The sequence below is a fragment of the Strigops habroptila genome, chromosome 7 (assembly GCF_004027225.2).
Source record: "Strigops habroptila isolate Jane chromosome 7, bStrHab1.2.pri, whole genome shotgun sequence".
Classification (NCBI taxonomy): domain Eukaryota; kingdom Metazoa; phylum Chordata; class Aves; order Psittaciformes; family Psittacidae; genus Strigops; species Strigops habroptila.
In genome coordinates this window covers 34364233-34372397 of record NC_044283.2, presented here as the reverse complement: position 1 = coordinate 34372397, position 8165 = coordinate 34364233, and the positions used below count along the sequence as shown (strand labels likewise).

Here is an 8165-nt window from a genome sequence, read left to right as displayed (position 1 = left end):
ATTGCCTGTATTATCTCAGTGCGTTCAATATTGAGATTGATGACAACTGGGGTCATTGGTTAAACTGTCTAATCCTGACAAGCTGAGGCAAAGGGAAGAGGCAGGAGAGCAGGAGGATGGCTGCTGCAAATACCTGCAGGAGAGATGGGTCCCGGGAGTAGGCAGGGCTGGTGAGGAAACCGGCAGGTCTTTGCTGTGACTCACACCAAATCCTGCCGTTCAGAGACGCAGCCTCACAGACTTGGCTGTATCTGAGGATCACCAGTTGTGACATCGGGCAGGCTTACCTCAGTTCCCATAAAATAAAAGCAGAGCTTGCATCTGTAATTATGGCTATTATAAAAAGTCTAAGGCGAGGGAGCAGTGCTCGGGAGATGAGAGCCAAATTGCCGTTCATGCAAAAGGCTTAGCTGTAATGAAGGGCTATTAAACCAGGAATAAATTCTCTTACACACACCCCACCACCCCTTTCACTGATTCCATGTTGCCAAAGGGGACCTGAAAGCGAGCACCTAGGCCATCAACCTTTGTATTTCCCTCTTTGCGTGGAGTGAAAGGAAAATGATGGAGGAGTGCAGCAGCTAGCTGGTGGCTGGCAGACACTGTGAGCTTGACGTGCGCCGGTTCTTGGCACTCACCTGACAGGTACAAACCAGTACTAGAAGAGCTGCAGCCGGTTCTGCTGGAGAAGGTGGCTGCTACCTCCCTCTCTGTGCACATGAGCATTCGCTGGGCTACTCCACCACCCTTCACCAGCTGGAAGAGCAAAAGGGGATGATTCGCATCACACCATAGCAGGTATCAGACTATTTTTAAAAGTAATAATTGTTTATTGTAGGCAGCTGCAAGATGTCTATTACTTTCCTATTTATAAACCAAGCATAGCTTTGACTGAACTAGCTCATTGAGGGCAAGAAACTTAAGGCCTGAAGTGTAAAGAGCGAAGGTTATTGACCAGAGCAAACTGGATAAGGAATTTCTGTAAAAAGGAAAAAGAGAAAAAAAAATCCTATGATGGTAATTTCTTTCTCAGGGTCACGTTGTTCTTTTCCAGAAGCATCTGTATTAAGCAAAGACACACTAGAAATTAGTATACTGATCAAGAGAAGATGCAGAGGTGTTAAATGCATGCTCTAGGATGTCAGTGGCTGGAGAAGCAGCAAGCAGGAATGAGTTAAAACCCCAGGTGTGAGCATGTTCTCCAACATCCTTTGCTATATCCAGTCTTTCCTTGCATGCAAAGACTGTGGTGGTGGTTAGTCCCCGTCCCCACAGGCATTTTTTATTGCTTGGGTGCAGAAATTCTCTACCTGCGAAGCTCTGAGGGTTGAAAAGACATGGCCTTGGCTTAGGGGAGCCCAGAGGAAGGCTGTAAACCTGGCTTGTATTTCCTGAACTGAGCTGTGGTCAGTGGATCAGTGCACAGAAACTGGAAAGATGTCACCGGCCAGTTACGGAGTGTGAGCCTGCTGGCCAGCCTGTGCTTCTGGCAGGAAAAGCAAGAATGTCTTGGCACAGGTGGGGCCTCCTTTTATCTTGATGTACTGTATCCCTCTGCTGTGTATCAGTGTGGGTGCCTGCCTGCCTGAAAGGCAAGGCAAAATCTCAAAGGGCTTTTATCAAAGCCTGCAACACCAGTCACTTCCCCTTTCCCCACTCAGAAAGGAGGTGCTGTCACCCAAAAATTGGCATGGCAGATGACTGTGGAGCTTCTCCATGCTCCCCATATCTGTGTCACCAAGGAAGTCTCTGAGAAGCCAACATACATCAACTAGTTCCTCCAGCGCCCCGGCACCGTTCACCCCATGCCTGGGGGCACCAGTAAACGTATCTCACCTCTACCTGCAGGGATGGACTGTGCAGTTCCCACCAACACAGTATTTTACAGTTCCACTTTTGGTTAGAGATGTGGTATTCCTACCCTTTCTGAGCCCACATCAGAGCTGTTCAGCTGAGACTGACACCTACTTGTTGCCCACAGCCAGCGCAGAGCCAAGGCTGCTTACAAAGCCCATGCCCAGCTCTGGTTCCCACACCCTGTACACCGATCGCCCTGCCTGCACAGTGGCTTGTTGTGCAGAATCCTCTCTTCTTTTTTTTAATTTTAATTTTTATTTTTTTTCTTCTTCTTCCTCTCACCCCCACCCCATCTTTGTTCCCCCATGGATATTGCAATAGCAGCCCCTGCTTAAATTATTCTTCTGGAAGGTGGAAGAGTCCATTTAATTGTTCATTTGAAAGTGATCAGCTCTGCCTACCTCACCTCTTGCTTAGGCACAGAATATACTGCCTGAATGAAAGCGCAGGGCCATGGATCACCATATTCTCCTTTTGGTCCCCATTCTGACAGGGTGCCTACAGGAAAGCTGGTCCAGCACATGCCGGCGTGCTCGGCTGTGCATGTTAGATGAACAAGGACTTCCCTTTGCCTCGCTTTGCCTATGTATGCCATTTCCATTTGCATACTCTTAGGGGTATATGTATTTCACTGTAATTTCATTCTCCTGAGTGCAGCTTTGCACTGCCCACAGCACTTACAGGACTTGCCTTGCGCTACATGAGAAGGGGCAGTAGGAGGAAAACACATCTATTCAAAGCAGAGAAATTTCAGATTAAAATACCAAGGCTGGTGGAGACCTGATCTCCTCGGGCTGACTTTGGAGTCATTAACTCGGCAATGTGAGAACCGGCAGGGATCAGCTGCATGCCTTTGCTTGGCTGGGTCAGGAGTCAGCAAAGCCCCCTCGCTTCAGGCCACGGGCTGTGAAACGGAATATGCAAAAGAGCAGAGAAAGAGATTTTATTGCTCTTTCTTCCAGAGCGCTCATGAAAATTAATGGCCGTTTCACTCACAATTTCTTTCAATTACTGGTAGGGGAATCATAAAAACAAAACCCAGTTCTTTTGGTGTGTCAGTGCCTGAGCTGCCTGAATGTGTTTTCAGGGGTTCTTGCAATGCAATGCACCAAGTAATTAGGCAAACTGGTGTGCCATTTCCATAACTAACCATGCATGTTACCTGCAAGTATTGAGTCCTTTCTGGCTTCAGTAGAGCACAGTTCTAGAGTTTGAAATAAAATCCTGTCTCTGTCAAATACATTGTCTAAGCCCCTGCCGTAGTGTCTGACTGTAATCTGGCCCAAAGCAACCATCAATATCATAGCAAGTAAAAGACAATTATAGGTTGGAAGACACATAAAAATTTCTCTACTCTAGAGGAATGTATTTAGAGGGTTAAGATATAAACATACGCCTCTCTTCCCTCCTTATTAATTTGCAGTTAAGAATTTCCCATGCAGGGAATCTATTCTGACCCCATTTACCAGCACCACTGTGATGAGCTGTTTACCAGCTTATTGGCTTCAAAACATCTGTGAGTCTAGTTTCGCTCTTTGCAACTTCATAAATAAATAAAATTGAAGGGCTTTCCAACCCAGGGGTTTTAGCGCAGTGGTATTTACCTACCTAAATGTAGGCACCTGACTTTGAATGTGAGAGACCTGTACCCTGCATTATATGTGTCCTGTGAGTAAAGTGGGAACTTGTTTTTTGTTTCTCCTGGGAGGTGTTTTTTCTCCCGGTCACTGCATCTTCCCCAGTATGTGTAGGTAATTGTTAGGCAGACAATAGATAATTGTCTACCTACCGGCTCACCTATCCAAGCGGCAGTCACCTCATTGCAAAGAATTAATACTGTTGCCAAAGATTTTCCTGAAGAGGAAGATGGGCACGCCTGCCATAACCAGGGATCTCCTCTCCTCCCTCGGGTCGCATCCTGCCCCCGGGATCCTTCTTGATGCCAGCAAGTCTGAGTCAGGTAAAAGCACAGAGTTAAAAGTGATGCAGTCAGCTGTTTCCCTATGCTGCTTATTAGCTGGGTGTTTAGTTTGGACCTGGCTCACCACTCCTCACGCGGGAAACTCCCACTGACTTCACTGGGCACTCTGCCTGAGCAAGGGCTTCTGAGCAGGCCTTCTTGATGGAGGATAGCAGGACAGGACCGAGCACAGAAATACTTGGCTTCTACCAGAGCAGAGATTGTCAAGCAGCCATTCCTGGTATGGTTTTTAATAGCAAATCTAAGGGACTTTACAAACGTGAGAAATATTATTATCCCCATATGACAAAAACTGGTTACCAAAACAAAAGGGTAAAGCTAGATGAGGTGCTGTTTTAGGAATTCTTGGTGGCACATCAGTGTCTTCATGGGATGCAAACTAGGCGAATGTAGAGCTATATGTACCTACAAAGGCTGCCATGCTTCTGGGAAGAGTTTTACAGATCAACTACTATCACTCCCCTTCTACCATCTTGATTTTCTTGGATGCAAGTCACTATTACTGTTCACGATCTCCATTATTTTGGAGCATTCACTCTTCTGAGATTGCTGCTCAGGGTATGACAAGAAGAATATCAGGCCTCTGTGTTGCCGGCATACCTGTTCCTGGCCCTTCTGCACTTCTGCAGCAGCAAAGCCGAAAGCCAAAGCCAGTTTACATTAACTCTGTGTCTGAGCAAGTCTGCCCGGGCTTATATAGCAATTGGCTGGGGCAGGAGGAGAAGGCAACTCTTCTCCAAACGTATTATTGAAGTCTGTAAGGCCCGGTCTCGTTAGGGCTGCAGTAAATGCTGTGTTTGATGATGGCAGTCACACCACATTCTGCATCACTGGGCCGCCAGTGAGTCTCCACCTTCAGTGAGCCTTCCACATGGGAATAGATGCAGGTATGGTCAGAAAAAGCCCTGACAGAAATGTCTTAAAAATTCGTCCTGTATCTGCCAGTGTCTTGGCAAACACAACTACCTGAAAACCTATGTAACACAGATTCTTCCTGGGAATGAGGTGACCCAGCTGGGAACTGTGCAGGACTCTTGCCGTGCAACAACACTGGACAGACAGTACGGAGGAAGGTGTAATTTCTTCTTGTATAAAACCAGTAGAGTGATTTTAAAAAACAGTTTTCTGGTAGGAAATACTCTTTCCAAACCTCTCACAGAAGAAATCCTGAGTAAGGCACTTGCTGACTTACCGCCTGAATGTGGTATCTGAAGCAGATCACGTGCTGACACACTACATAGGCTGTGAAACTGTGTAACTTGCTTTATGTACAAATCAAGGATGCACAAGAGCCATTAAATATATACATTTCACCCCAGCCTTTCCTTTCCATTCTGTGGCCTTGGATGCATGCTGGGGGAATACTCTTTTCCCAGAGAGTTTTTAATAAGGTGACATTTGCAGCAAGTACCACACTTGAGCTCCACATCAGTACAGCCAGCCAGAGAACACAGCTGTGTCAGCTTTGTTTGGCTTTCTGCTCTACTTAGGATAGACGACGCCATTTGGTGCAGACCTCTGCCACCCTGATGCATTTCAAAGAGACGTGTCTAAATCTTCAGGGGTTTCGCTCTGCTAGCAAGGTAAACTTCTGCCTTTCCAAACACTTCAGAGCCACTTAGGAGTTCCACTTCACCCACTTTCATTTCTTGGCTGTAAGAAGATTGCAGGCTGTCTTATCACTTGTATTTCTGCAAGCAAATACCAGATTGGTTTTAGTCTGCCTATAGATCTTGATTGCTTGAAAAAAATCCCTTGAAGTGAGAGTGAATGAAAAGGAAGGAGATGCTGTTCAACCCCAAACCAGCAAGGAATAAAACATAAATAAACAAAACTTAACCAAACCGCCAAAAATTCAGAGGTAAAAAAAAATGAATTGTTTGAAGCAGTAACGAGATGGAGGAAAAAAGGGGGAATAATGAACAGTTTATTCAGAACATACTCCTTGCCCATAGCCCTTCCCCAGGTTCTTGAAACAAGGGGAGTCTCTTAACCAAGGCCTCGAGGTCCCACTCAGGCAATGCTAGCACTAGCTTTTATGGGGATGGCACCTAACCCCTAGTGCATGGAGTATTTTGACTTCTGCCACAATCACTGTGCTCCATCCAACATGGTTTGGACAAATTATAGCGTACACTCCTTCTTTACCTTGTCATTAACCTTGTGTGTGACATTACATGTGTGCAAGCTGTGGAAGGAGTAGTGTGCCAGTGGAGGGAGGGAGGGAGCAGAGGGCCAGCCTGCGAGCACAAGGGAGAGGCATGAAGCGGTGTGAGGGAAGAGGTGATGAAAGCAGAGTGGGAGAGGATTAGCAGGCTGAGGACCAGCCTTTACAGCAGAACAAGCCAGGGGTAGGGAAGATGTTGACAGCCTGCAAGTATTACTGCAAATTCCTTGCAAGGGGAGGAAAACGACTGCATGGAGCATTTCGCCACACCAGTTGTTTCAGAAATTAATACTGGAGGGCAAAGGACCTCAGCTAGCAAAGGCAGCCACACCGATGGCGTGACCAAAGGCTGCCAGGCATGCTGCACAGAACAGGTGCTTTTTCCAGAGGCAGCAAAAGGATCACAGATTGGGCTGGCACTTGGGATTTGGGGGCTGTGGGCAAAATGTGGGGTCCCACATCTAAGTGCTCAGTATATATCCGGTGCAGAAACCTAAAAACAGTCAAAAGGCTTAATTTGGCTCTTTTGTTCTTGCAGATAAGAATAAAAACTGGAAACCCATCCAAGCCCTTAAGTTACCTGGTGACTCTGATCATCGGCTGAGATGTCAATGATGTGCTCTACACAAAGGCAACACAAAGGTGAGCCCTTCCTAGGAGAACTGAAATGCAAGTGTGATGGGCAAGATAAAAGGCCGATATAATACAGAGAGGAGGAAGGCACAAGGTAAGAATAACACAAGTATGACAAGATAATGACAATAGTTTCAACACACTAAGACTAGCTCTTTTAACAGGCAATCAGTGGCTCAGATGAACTTTGGGAAGCAGCTTTGGAGGACAATGAGGATGCTGACGGGGGTCCTCTTGCAAAGCGTAGGGATGAATGACAACGTGAAAGTGCTCCTTTGAAATATTGACAGCCGTACCATCAAAACTACTGCTGGCTGAGGTGAGGGGCCTCTTGAGATCGTGCTGTGCTGGATACTTGGGAAGGGGTTAGAGACTGGCAAGCCAGCGTTAATAGGCTCTGCTTCTGGCTTCAAATGACTCACAGTGATTCTGGATAATTTATTTTACCTCTGATTGCCCTTTGTTAAAGTTGGTTTCATACAACCTGTCTCCCCTTAAAACTCTTTGGGATGCTGGTAAGTTTGGCTTTCCTTGGCACAGTGCCTAGACAGCACTGGATAAAACCCCAAAAGCAGGGAGTGGAGATATCAAAGGGACCTAACTGCTATACAGTGCTCCAGAGAATGAACTGGATGAAACCAGATGAAGAGTGCTGCAGTGCTTGAAAGAGATGAAAACCAAATGGGAGACAGTTTAAAGGGACAAAAGTGCCCAGGGTTGTTGATGTGAGTGAATTCAGGAGGTAAAACACTGTATCCTGTACACAGCGCAGTACGGTGCCTACACCAGCTCTCATACTGCTGCCCAGCAGAGTGGCCGCTGCTTCCTCTCTCCTCCCATTTCCCTCTCCTCTGCTTTGCTCTTGCCCCTCTTCCCTATGGCACAGTTTTCTTCTTTGTGTCCTTCACCTTTCCGGTGCATTCCCATTTGCTGCCTTCTCCCCAGTGCTGTGGTGCTCTGCTCCGCAGGGCAAGGTGAGGGGGCCACTGGAGCCACCTGCATGCTTGGCACAGCACCAAGGTGCCAACAGCTACAGCTAATTCAGGAGCTCAAGCCATGTTTTCAGAACTGAGACTCGACTTTGCTGTGGGTCTGAGGGTTTCTATGGAAGACGGGGGTGAAATTCCCAAATCTGCCTTCTCACAAGCGTAACTGGCTCCTTGCTGCAGTGCCTGCAGCTCAGCAGCCACTCTCCACCTCGATGCCCACCCCAGGCCGGGCTGTGCCTGGAAGGACCCCTCCATTTCTGCTCACACCTTTTTGTTGAACTCTCCCTCGAGCCTCATGGGCAGCTGGTCACTGGCAGCACAGGGGAGGCAAAATACTAAACTGCTGGATAAAAGCCACAGAAGTTAGGGGTGAACTTTGCAGTTGCTCCATCACTCTCAGATTTCAGTACCCCTAAGATGCAAGGTGACACAGGATTCGGGCTTGTTCAGCCTGGAGAAGAGATGGCTCAGGAAGACCTTATTAACAGTCTTCCCAGTACCTAAAGGGGGCCTGCAAGAAATATGGAGAGGGATTTTT

The 8165-nt window shown here is 47.1% G+C and overlaps 1 long non-coding RNA gene across 1 annotated transcript; it reads left to right on the top strand.

Moving 5' to 3' along the window:
• Window positions 1-697: 697 nt before the first annotated feature.
• LOC115610910 lies at window positions 698-7119 on the top strand. Its single transcript, XR_003992393.1, has 3 exons — window positions 698-798; window positions 6544-6647; window positions 6803-7119. It is a non-coding gene; the product is annotated as an uncharacterized LOC115610910 (long non-coding RNA).
• Window positions 7120-8165: the final 1046 nt, after the last annotated feature.